Source organism: Salarias fasciatus, chromosome 8 (assembly GCF_902148845.1).
Source record: "Salarias fasciatus chromosome 8, fSalaFa1.1, whole genome shotgun sequence".
NCBI classification, from domain to species: domain Eukaryota; kingdom Metazoa; phylum Chordata; class Actinopteri; order Blenniiformes; family Blenniidae; genus Salarias; species Salarias fasciatus.
In genome coordinates this window covers 19,193,160-19,206,080 of record NC_043752.1, presented here as the reverse complement: position 1 = coordinate 19,206,080, position 12,921 = coordinate 19,193,160, and the positions used below count along the sequence as shown (strand labels likewise).

Genomic DNA, 12,921 nt, shown 5'->3' with positions numbered 1-12,921 from the left:
ACACGGATCAATACGCTTTTAACCACGGTCTGTCGTTGCACAATTAAGCAATTAATTTCTTTCAGCTGGCCACCGACTTGAGCAACAGATCTGCAGTCACTGTCTGCCTGCCTGCAGAAGCAAGCACTCTGCTAGAGAAATCCCCGCCCCACGAGTAGCTGTACAATCACTGGCTCTCCCACACCCCCCTCCTGCCTGTGTGTGAAATCTGAACCGCAGAGAAGCAGGAGGGAGAGCTCACAGACAGAACGCAAATCACCCGTTTCAGAAAGCCATGGCGAGTGGAGGAGTGGAGAACGAGAGAGAGAAGTCTGTCGAGGCACCAGCGTCGTTCAAGTCTGCAGTTTGGGAACACTTTGGCTTCGCTGTTGACTATGGTGATGAGGGAGAGAAAAAAGTGGACTGAACGAAGACAATTTGTAAGCGCTGCTTAACACGTGTAGCATATGCACATGGGAACACTTCCAATATAAGCACACATTTAAAGCGTCACCACCCAGATGTAGCCCTTGTTTGGAGCCGGCCATCCGTGCAGGTAACATCGGGCAAAAAACAGACAATGGCAGAATCTGTGCAGCAGCCCTATAGCTTTGGTTCTGAGAAACATAAGAAAATAACCCTTGCAATTGGAAAGTTCATTACTAAAGATGTGCAGCTTCTTTCAAGTAGTGGAAGACACAGGCTTTCGTCACGTAGTGAAAACGCTTGACCCATGTTACATTGTCCCTGGCCCTACTCATTTCACGGACAGAGTAATCCCTGCCACGTATGAAACGGTGCGCACAGAGCTTGCAGACGATTTGGCTAAAGCCCCAAGTCTCGCGCTGACCACCGACAGCTGGACGTCCCGTGCGACAGATAGTTATCTCACTGTTACAGTTCACTATTTGTCAGAGTGGGAAATGAAAAGCGCAATGCTGCAGACGCATGCAATGCACGAAAGTCACACAAGTGCCAACTTGCAAACGAGATGAGAAGTGTAGAGACGGAGTGGAAGTTGAAGCGATCGCTTCTAAGCATCCCAGTCACCACTGATAATGTATCAAATATAGTGAAAGCTATCAATGAAGTGGATGAGCTCGGGCCAGAGAGGCTGCTTCGCTCACGTTAACCTGGCAGCCAAGAAGTCCGTTGACAACAGCACAGTGTCTCATCTCCGAGGGAAAGTGAGGCGAGTTGTCACGTTTTTCCACAAAAGCTCTACCGCCAAAAGTAAGATGACTGAGAAACAAAAGGCATTAGAGCTGCCTAAAAACATGTTAATCATGGATATCAGTACTCGGAACACAACACATGACATGTTAGAACGCTATCTGGAACAACAGGCTGCAGTCTACGCCACATTAACGGACCCACGCCGTCTCCTCAACACAAACGCAAGGTCAGCGTCAGTCGGACGAACTTCAAACAGCTCTGCTGGAGCTCATCCTCAGAGTACAGTCTGTCTCAGAAGTACACTCTCCTTATGCGACAGTTGGCATGAATCTGTACTCGCAGTGTCTCAGTGTAATCAGTGCCAGAGGCCCTCCTGGTGAGATCTGACAGGTTAAACTGTATCTGGTTCCAACCATCGTCCAACCTCATGGGCATGGTGCAGATAAACGGCTTTACTCGAGTTGTGCTTTCATAGTTGCTTGCCCGAAACCGGTGGCAAACATTTTTATCATCCAACACCTGAATTTCAAAGGTGAAATACTTTTTGAGGTTCTTTATAATCATCACCAAAAAAGGTAGTTTGATGCCAAGTGTCTTCTTTGGATCAGCAGGACATGTTATGTAGGTGGTGCTGACATTTGCTCCTTCAACCTCCAACACGTTTCAGTGTATGTCATTGTCAGTGACTCTCTTTATGTGACCATTCTTTACCTTTCTGTCCCATATTTGTAAAGGCTTACTGCCTATGCTGTACAGACAACACCAGAGACTTGACTTCTTCAACAATGTCAACAGACCGCTGGTCTTCACAGGAGGCGCAGACGCCACTCTCCATCATCGGAGAGGAGGCAGTTCAACGGGAACTGGACGGTGCGGTGAGAAATTAAACATCCTGCGTCGTCTCGGCGCCTGCAGTTCCTTCAAGGAGGAAGCACAGGCATCGAGGCTGAAAGAGGCTGATGTGGCCTCTCAGCCTGCTCAGCAGAGCCAGGCCTTCAGTGAGATCTTCCTGCAGGGTGCTGCTTTGGTGGCGCAGGCTCTGAGTCCAGTGTGACACAGCTCCATATGAACAGCTGATTTTATACACAGCTGTTTCAATCAATGTAGTTTTCATGTCCCATGTGTGCGTGCATTTATTTGTTCTAGCTCAAAACCAACACAAGAGTAAATTGTTGCACCAATGACTAAAACTTGTAGCACTGCAGTATGTTTGCAGATGACATTCCTTTAAGATGAGCTTCAGGAATGAGCTGTAGTGGTGTAAAAACACAAAGGTTTAGCAGCTTATAACATGAGGTTAAAGGATTGTGATTCAATTCTGAAGGTCAAACTGTGCGTCAGTGACCCCATTTTAAATATTGTTGAATGTGGTGATCATCACAGTCATGATCTTTTATCCACATCAATTCACTCTATGGTGTTTCAAATAACAGGGTCCTTGACAAACACTCATCTGGCTGCTACTGAAGAGCGAGTGGCGAGAAGGCGGGGCCAGTCTGGTTTACATGTCGGACAGGGAGAAGGAACAAGTCAGAACTTATGTCATTTCACCTTCGTGTCTAAATTTGCAAGACAATATATTTTCATCATTGACATGAATTTTGTTTCATTGATGGACCCAACAGTGTCCTGTACCCCTTTCCCACTGGCTAAAAAACCCGTTTAAACCCGCTAACTCATGGCAGTGGGAAAGGGTTTGACCCGTGATTTGGACCTGGGTCGTTGACCCTGCAATCAACCCGGTAATTTGCCGGGTGAGTTTGTAGCGGCTTTGGTGGAGGGAATTAACGCGATGACGTTGACGGAGCGTGCCTACGTTCGGCTGATGTCACAAATGTGCGCCCGCACCACAGCAGTAAGTCCCACACGGCGTGCTCGGTGTGGAGGGGAAGAGAGGAGAGCTTTGTTTTTGCCTTTCGACACAGTTTTGATAAATTTTTCCTGAAGATGGCCCTGCACTGGCTGGACAGCGAAGTGACAGAGCTCCTGCTGATCCGTGGCGAAGAAGAGGTGTGCCGGCACATCAGAACCAGCGGATTCTCCTTGGCATGCTTCTCTCCAGGCCCCCGGGCCCTGCACCACAGGCTCCCCCTCCCCAGCCGCCCATGCCTCTGTCTGGGCGGCTGGTTACGAGAACTCCTGCCTGGGTGGTCCAGCGTGGACCAGCACACCCAACAAGGCAGACGAGAACTGCACGCAGAGGCAGCTGTGACAAAGGACATGAGTGGACTGGGAATGTGTGTGGAATTTCTTATCTTTTTGGTTTTTTTGTAGATGTGTTAAATTGCATGGTGTGCTGTGGCAAAATAACAAATATGACGTCGACGCAAAAACTGCACGTCGATGCGTCGTCCCTCGGAATAAAAAAAATGGCGGCGGCGTCAAGTAGCAGCGAGTCGGGGGAGAAGAAAAGATCTCGTAAAAGGATGTCAAGAGTATGGGAGTACTTTACACCAAAGGGTAACGATTCGGTGGTCCGTGACCTGTGCAAAATGGAGATGGCGTACCATAAAAGCACTACCGCGATGCACCAGCGTCTTAAGAGGAGGCACCCGGGAGTTGCTTCTTTGGAGGAGAAGACACCGGAAGTTTTCAACTTTTTTCTTTCGTTGTTTGCAGTGATTAATCCTGTCATTCATCCAAACCGCACCACGTGACGTGCTCCAGCCTCGCACACACAGAACATGTGCTCACTTAAACACACACACACACACACACACACACACTCACCTCACACCGGCTGGCGGAGCTCACGTAACCTGGCTGCAAGCCTGCACTGCAGTCCAGCGTGACGGCGTTGTAAACCATACCGTGAGCAGGCTGCGTCTCCAAGTTTTTCCCCTTTAAACACCATAAGTTCATCCTGAATATTTCTCCCGTCACCTTAATTATTAAGGTGAGAAGTATAATGCAGACGTTTGCGTTTTTCTAGTGCAGTGTTCACTGTATGTTTATGTAGCAGATTGAAAAAAATAATCTATTGGCTGTGTAATCATATTGTTACCATGACAAACATCATTTTGCAAAATTAATTACAGTATAACAAAGCTGTCAAATTGATTTAAAAGACTATAATGAGACTAAAAATTAGACTAAAACTGAAATGGATTTCCACTGACTAAACGTTAATTAAAACAAAACAAAAAGAAGAAAATGCGACTTTAACGAAATCCAGTCTTTGGTGAGGGACAAACACTGAAATTAAATTAAAAATTCTTGTCAAAATAAACACTGATACACGTTAAAGTTTTTTTTTTTTTTTAATTTCTTTGTCTTTTTTTAATACATTCATTGTTGTTCTAACTTTCAACTTTTAGGTTAATTTATTATTATTATTAACATTATGATAATTATATTTAATTTATATGGGCAGATCATTTAGAAATATATATTATTAACCTGTGCACTGTGTGATTTGTTTTCAGGGACATAGATAAGCAGAAAAGTTTGCAGGATTACTATCAGACCAAAAAAAAAAAAAAAAAACCCCACCCCCTGCACCCCCCAGGAGGCTGCTGCTCTTACCGAGAGCATCCTTTCGATGACTGTAAATTACATGAGGCCTGTCGCCATCATTGAAGGAGAGGGATTTAAAGAAACGCTCTCCACTTTTAATCAAGGTTACAGTCTTCCATCCAGGCGCCACTTCACTAGTTTGATGGAGGAAAAGTATGAAACATCAGTGGAGAAACTACGGAACAAATTAAAGGCAGCAAATTAAAAAAATCTCCCTAACCAGGGATGCCTGGACCAGTATGGTTACAGAGGCATAACTTGGAGGAGACGCGTCACTTCATCGACGAGGAATGGAATCTTGTCTCCTGCAACCTGACAACACTGCCAGTTGAGGAGCGGCACACGGCACAAAATACGGCCTCCTGGGTGGAGAAGGTGGCAGAAAAATTCCACATTTCATTGAACAATGTTCTTGCAGTTGTGCATGATAATGCAAGTCATGTGGTCGCAGCTCTCCGCATCCTTGAAGAGAAGCTTGGAGTTGCATCCTTCCGGTGTGCAGGGCACACGTTGCAGCTGGTTGTAAACCACGCAATGAAGGACCCCACGATTGATAGAACACTATCAGCAGCACGTGGCCTTGTGAAGTACATCAAGAAAAGTGAGCCAGCTAGCACTAAACTCAAGCAGAAACAACAACAAATGGGCACACCTGGGCATAAACTGATCCAGGATGTGGCTGTCAGATGAACAGTTCATACTACATGGTTGAACGTTTGTTAGAACAGCGGTGGCCAGTGGTTGCCACACTGTCGGACCCAGAAGTCACACACCATGGGAAACATTACCTGGATCTGAAAAATGATCAGTGGGTTCTTCTGAGTGAGCTGAAGGAGGAACTCCAGCCTTATGAGCAAGCGACTGTTTTCCTAAGTGGGCAATCATCTGTCACAGCTTCTGTTCTCCCCCCCTGCTGAAAGGTCTACTGAAACCCACCCACAACAGATCCTTTGATTCTGCTGCCGTGAACCTTTTCCAGAGCCATGCTGAAGAGGAAATTCTTTCAAGGTGGCACCCGCTGGTGTCTGCATTTCAAGAGGATGGAAATAATGCGTCACTCCTCGCTGCTGCCCTTCATCCACGTTTCAGAAAATTGAAGTTCCTTTCTCAAGAGGATGCTCTGAAACTCCAAGCAAAAGTTCAGAGTGTTGCACTTGACCTGAAAAGGGAGCAGAGAGCGCTCCAGCAGGCAGCAGTGGGGCAGCAGAAGGGGGAAGCCTCAGCGACTCCTCCACCAAAGAGGAAGTCTGTTTTGGACACTTTGTTGGGCTCAGATTCAGAGGAGGAAGACGGCAACGAGGCACCAGACGACCAGGATGATGAGGACACAGTGAGGAAGGAAGCAGTGATGTATTTTGGGGAAAACCCCACCCCAAGGGGTGTGACCCCCTTCAATGGTGGAGGGCTAATGAGGCAAGATTCCCTTCACCGGCTGCTTTAGCAAAATCCTACTTCGCTGCACCAGCAACATCCGCGCCATCTGAAAGGCTTTTTCCAGTGGCTGGACGTATTGTCAACAAAAACAAATAACTAGTGGTGTGCATCGCCTAGTATCTGGCGATACGATTCGTATCACGATTCATGGGTCACAATTCGATATATCCCGATACCAATGTTCATGACGATTATTGCGATACTTTAGGAACAACAAATTTGTAAACTAGTAGTACTTCATGAGAAAACTTGTATGAAACACATTTTATTCATCCCAAATGCAACAGCAGCACTCAAACAACTATATTTAACAGCAAACAAGTTGCAGGCTACTTTTTCATTTGAACAGTAAATAAAAATAAAGGCTACATATACCTTCAATAATGTAACATGTTTTGAGAAAATAAAGTGCAATCATTGTAAAACATTGAATTGAATTGAATTGAAATTCCTTTATTTGTCTCACAGGGGGAAATTGCAATGTTAAGCAGCACAGAGAAAAGAAATAGAAACAGAAAAGAAATGCAAAATATGAGAATTTACAAGATCCAACCATCCATACAAAAATTAACTATAAATTTAGGATAAATATAATTAAATAACAGATACAAACTAAATGACATAATTTAAATATAGTTTAAATGTAAGTTTCAGACAGATATAAAGAAATAACAGATATAAACTAACAGATATAAATCAAATATAAATTAAATATACATTTAAGACAGAACACATATGTAAAGTATAATATTAATAACAGATATGAGTTACATAGTATTTAAATATACATATAGGACAGACACATGTACAATATTATAGAAAAATCTGAGAGACATGAAAAGACAAATACACAGGAGTGTCATTTAGAACAGTGTGTGGTGTGTGTTTGGACTGGTTGGAGCAGTGCTGGCTGTAGAGTCTGATAGCAGCAGGGAGGAAGGACCTGCTGAGGAGGCAACGCTCCTTCTCACTCCTGGGGGGACGCAGCCTGTCCCTCACAGCTGTCCAGGGCCCTCAGGGTGTCCTGCATGGGGACATCCTGCTGAAATGCATGTGGGTTGGTGGTGTTTCCGCGGTATTTGACTTTTGCAAAGCACATTTTACAAATGGCGTGGCTCTTATCTGTCCCTCCGTCCTGGTTGTAAAAGCCAAAGTGCGTCCAGATTCCGGCTTTATAAATATTCCTCGGAGCGTCTCCCACTTCCTCCGCCACGGGAGACTGTTGTGTGATCCAGTTACCGCGAGACGGTAGTGTAAAGAAACCACCGGGAGAGCTCTCGCGAGATGCTGTTCTTCCTCTGGCGGACTGGAGGCTCTGCAAAGCTCTTGGTGTGGTGTGCTGCCAACTAGTGGCCAGGAGTAAAAGTGCAGCACACAAAAAGACGCAGCAATGGATATTTGCGGGTAAATACATAATTAAAAATCGATATGGACGTATTTTGAATCGATGCGAGAATCCCGTGACGTCATATCGCGATATATCACCGAATCGATTTTTTTAAACACCCCTACAAAAAACCAAGCCTGACAGCTGAGCATGTTGAGATGCTAACACTCCTCCACTCCAATTCATGACTACAACACAGACACACACACATCTGAGCAGACACACAGACAGAGTGAGAGTGGTGGTGGAACGCAAGAGGGAACGATAAAGTAGAGCAGCAGAGCAGCACAAGTGCTCTTGCAGGAACGAACAAACACACACGCACACGCGCACACACACACACACACACACACACACACACACACACACACACACACACACACACACACACACACACACACACACACAGCTGCTGTTATTTTTTAATTTATTTTACGTTTATATTTTGACTCAAACAGTGTTTGTTGCACAACAGTTTTATTTATTGAAAGAAATTTTTATTTTCTTATTCTTGTAAAGTTCTGGGAGCTCTAGTAACTAGTAAAAGGCAAACGCCTGTTCACTTAACTGTAGAAGGCCTGATACTTGAATTTATTTGTTATTTCACAGATTAAAATGATTAGGCTAAGTTGCTGCTGTCACACATTGCGTTGTTTTGTAAATTGCAGCACTGCTGTTATTTTATTTATGTTAAGATTTTGGTTCAGATTGTTTTTTTTGCAGTTTTATTTATTGAAAGTTTTATTTTTTTATAGGATTCCATTGCACTATGACTGTGTGCACTTTATTGTTGTATTGTTCAATACAATTCATTGTTGAACTTGATAATAAAAACATATTGGAAAGAAGAAATGTGTGTTTTATTCATGAGGTAAATTAGCATTAATTGCTATATAGAACAAATTATGGGGAGATAATCGAAATTCAATCGGATTTAAAAATTAATCGTTAGATTAATCAAAGCATCGACAAACTATTTCCTAGATTAATCGATTACAAAAAATAATAGGGTAACGCTTCCTTTTACAGTACGGTAATTACCATGTATTAACGTGGTAATTGCAGGGTAAGTACCATGTAATAAGGAGAAGTTACTGTAAAATTACCATGTAATTACAGGGTAACTATGTTGCTAATTACCTAGTACTTTTAGAGTAATTACCAAGCCAATTCCAGGCAAATACCAAGTAACTACCTGGTAGTAAGTATAAATTACTGGGTAATTATAATGTATATAGCAACTATGTCGGTAATTGCCAAGTACTTACTAAGTAATTGCTAAGTAATTACCATGTAATCATTGGGAAATGTAGACTTTTTACTAGGTATTACTAGGTACTGCTAGGTGTGTACGCTATGTATTTCCCTATTAGTCAAGTGTTTTTTACTACTTACCGGATAACTTCTTAGTATTTCCCAGTAACTACAACATTTACCTGGTAATTACGGTTGAACTGTAGACTACTGCAAAAGGAAGTGAGGCCTGTTTCCACACTATTACCTGGTAACTACTTATTCGTTACCCAGGAACTGCAAAAATACCTACCTGGAAATTACAGTTATTAAAGTGGATTTGTACTGTAAAAGGAAGTGAGATGTGTTTCCATGTTATTACCTGGTAATTACTCATTTATTACCCAGCAAATAGAAAAATATTTACCTGGAAATTACATAGTTATTAAAGTGGATTTGTACTGTAAAAGGAAGTGAGGTCTGTTTCCATGTTGTTACCTGGTAATTACTCAGTATTTAGCACCTTTAGTACCTTATTACATGGTACTTACCTTGCAATTACCACGTTAATACATGGTAATTACCGTACTGTAAAAGGAAGCGTTACCAATAATAGTTTAACCCAGCCCTAGCAGGTACACTTTCTAATTTTATGTGGAATGCTAAAAGAGAAGCAGGGGTTGGAATTGAGCTACACGAAACTCCGCCTCTCGGCAGAATCCTGTAAATACCGTACAGATCAGCATCCGATCAGAACGTCCTTCGGTTGTTTGGTGACGCTACAGTATCGTGATGCAAGTAATTGCCCTTTTTTATCTGCCTCTAATGCTGTCTTTATTTTCAAGGCTCTAATTTAATTCCTGTCATCTAGAATGGCCAACGGAGCTAGCCCTTCAAAACTGCCTGTGGTTTCCACCAAGGAAGGCATTTTTCATCGAGAAAAGCTACAGCTTTTAATTGTAAGTGCTGAAATTATTTTGATTAATGTTCACGTGATTCGTAATTCTGTTTCATGAATACAACTTCTAATGAATTTATTCAAACATCCTTGCATTGTGACTGAAACTGACAGTTGTGTAACACAGAACAGAGCAGCGTTAACTGAAGTTTTTCATGATTTATTTCGACAGTACCGAGCTGGGGACCGGACATTTCCACGCAAAGAGTTGCAGTATGCCATCAACCAGTATTCTACGGAGGTGCTGTCACTGACACGACGCCGACAAGCTGCACAGCAGAAAGAAGAGTGGTCAACCAAACGACTCCGGTCAAAAGAAGAACTTGCCTCCGCAAAGCGACGGATCGAACGACTGGAAGAAAGACTGAAGGAATATGACGCTACTTGGGATTTCACTGGTATTATACTGTTAGGGCTCACATTCTGTTATGCGTGATTAATTATTCTTTTTTTTAATTATTGTTTTTTTTTCCAATTACTGTAGATGACGAACAACGTCCAACAGAAGTCAGCCCACGAGCGTCCCCCGACACGTCCCCAACTTCGCCTTTGGAGGACAGCATTGCCTCGCCTACGTTCTAAAACGTCTAAAAACTACTGTCAACTTGCAAATAGTTGACAAAATATATTTTTGTATAAATATTATGTGCATTGTATACTTTGTTATTCCGAAACCTGTTTATATTGTGTGATTAAAATAAATATTGCATACTGCATTGCAAATATGTGGGCTACTTATTTAATTAAACCAGTATAAATAAATTTGTTGCGTGGGCCTAGAGGTGGACAATATGGCCTAAAATTTATATCACGGTATAATTTGAAACTTACACGGACACGGTAGACTATATATATCACAGTATAATTTGATATGCATTTCAGCATAACAGTCTTGTACTGGTTACCACAGCACATGGTGGAAAGCATGGAAGCAGAAAGTAGTTTTTAAACTATTAAATAACAGAAGTCAAGTTACTTTGAACCTAAACCAGGTCCAGATTACAGATCAAGGGTCGGCAACTTGATTTGGTGTCGAGCCAATTTTTTTTTTTTGACTGATCCCTTTTCTTCGGTGGCTAACAGCTAAGCTAACAGCTGACTGAGGCACCGGTGGCGTCTATCAGCAGCTACTTTTACGAAGCGTCCCTGAAGGCAGCAGGAGCTGCAGGTTGTTCTCTGAATCAGAGGGTTCCAGGTGTTTCACAGGTAATGAAGGAGGTTCAGGAGGAGCTGATACTTACAGGTCAATGGACGGAGTTACTGCCTCCGTGAAGCAGCTGCCTTAGACTCTCTAAATCATCTGGTGGCCAGATATTATTGTTCGGCCGGTGAGCCACCAGTTACAGATCGCTGTTATAGATGTTGCACTAATCTTTTTCAGGAGCTCTTCCTCTGTCTGTTCATTTCCATCGGTGTTGTTGTGTATTGAACCAGGCATCTAAAAAGTTGCATTACTGCCACCTAGAGGACGTAATGTGCTATCGCGGTTGGGCGGTATGACCAAAATCCCTACCGTGGGCCAAATTTATATCGCATCCGGTTTATACCGCCCACCCCTACGGGGGCCTATGCGTGAACACGCAGACATGTACTTAAAATATGTGGCTGCAATGCATATTTTTTATTGCTAGCATTATTGCTTTTATTTGGAATACATGCAACATTTTCACAAGACAAGCTTCAAGCTTCACTAAAAGCATATTTGAGCTGAGCGCACTGAGCACACACAAAACTGGGCAAAAATATTGGTAGTATCAGTATGAAACTTATTTCTGAACTTTTAGGCAAAAAAGAAAATGGACATTAAAATGTGATTTGAGGGTAAAGTACACTATAATATATGAAGAGTTTAATTACACTACTCAAATTGGATACAAACGAGAGCTTGTGGAGAGGAAACACTTTCAGATTTGAAATCAGCGCCAAAAACTTTCAGACTCAGTTTAAGTATCCAATGCAACTCAAAGTTAGTGAAAAAGCGTTCCCCAGTGTAATTCACCCCGCCCCGCCCCACACCCACAGATATGAACTACACTGTCAAATTGTGTCAATAAATGTAGCTTTATTTTAAGGAAAAGACTTTTACACCAAATTCACACTATTTCAAAATGAGTCTGAAACAATCATTTTACACAGCCAGACGATTTTGCAATAAATACAAAGAGCAGATGAACCTGAGTATTATGGACAGATGTATGTGTATTGCGCTTGTCGCGTGCGTACGCCTGTTCTCCCTAATATTTTTATTGCTTTTGCATTTTTTTTGACTTTTTTGGTCTTGGATTGGCTTTCTGGTGCGCTTTAAAAATGCTCCCTTTATTCGGAATTACTGTTTGCATGTAAACTCGAGGAATATTGGCGCGTTTCCACCTCCCCTACTCTACTCGGCTCGATTCGGCTCTACCCCGCTTGTGGGCGTTTCCATCAGCCCGCTTTACTGCAACCCGGGCTGGTTTTTCGGCCCTGCTCCACAGCAGGGTCTAACCGGGCTGAGTCAGGCTGCGAATGTGACGTCAACACATACTAGTCACTGATTGGTCAATCACTGGCCAATCAGCGGGAGGCAGTGGCTCGAGTGAAATCTGATCGGCGGCCACTGCTCCAGAGCGCTACAGACGCTTGAAGACGGTAAACAGACAACATGTCCGCAAAGCGTTCCGTTGTCCCGTGGTCCATTCCCGAAGTCCAGACTTTCATTTCCCTGGTGGCGGAAGAGCGGATCCAGCGGGAGCTTGATGGCGCCACCCGAAATGAAAAGATTTTTCAAGAGCTGGCCGAGGCCATGGTTGTGCACGGCTACCACCGGACCTCCACCCAGTGCCGTGAGAAACTAAAGAAGTTGAAAAGTGACTACCGGGAGAATAAGGACCACAACTCCCGGAGCGGGGCAAACAAAAAAACATGGAGGTGGTTCACGGAGATGGACGCCATCTACGGCCACCGGCCCGCAAGCGCTGGGAGGGACGGCGGGAGCGACACGATGGCGCTGACTGACTCACAGGTGGAGGACAGTGGTAAGATTCTAGCTATCTGTAATGCAGTTTGGAAATGTGTTTTATTATGTGGTAAGATGTGATATGGCGATTGAGACGACTGCATCAGGCAATACTACTCTCACGAGTCACGCCGAGCTCACACAGGACCGGCTTCTGCACGGAGAACCGCAGCACGGCTCCGGGGCAAGTTGCCAGATCCGTCAATATCCCCCCAAGCAATGTAAAACCCGTTTAACTAAAAA

At 43.5% G+C, this 12,921-nt stretch overlaps 1 pseudogene; it reads right to left on the bottom strand.

The window, feature by feature from the left end:
• Positions 1 to 1,365: 1,365 nt before the first annotated feature.
• Positions 1,366 to 3,963, bottom strand: LOC115392894 (cilia- and flagella-associated protein 20 pseudogene; annotated as a pseudogene).
• Between the last annotated feature and the right edge of the window lie 8,958 nt (positions 3,964 to 12,921).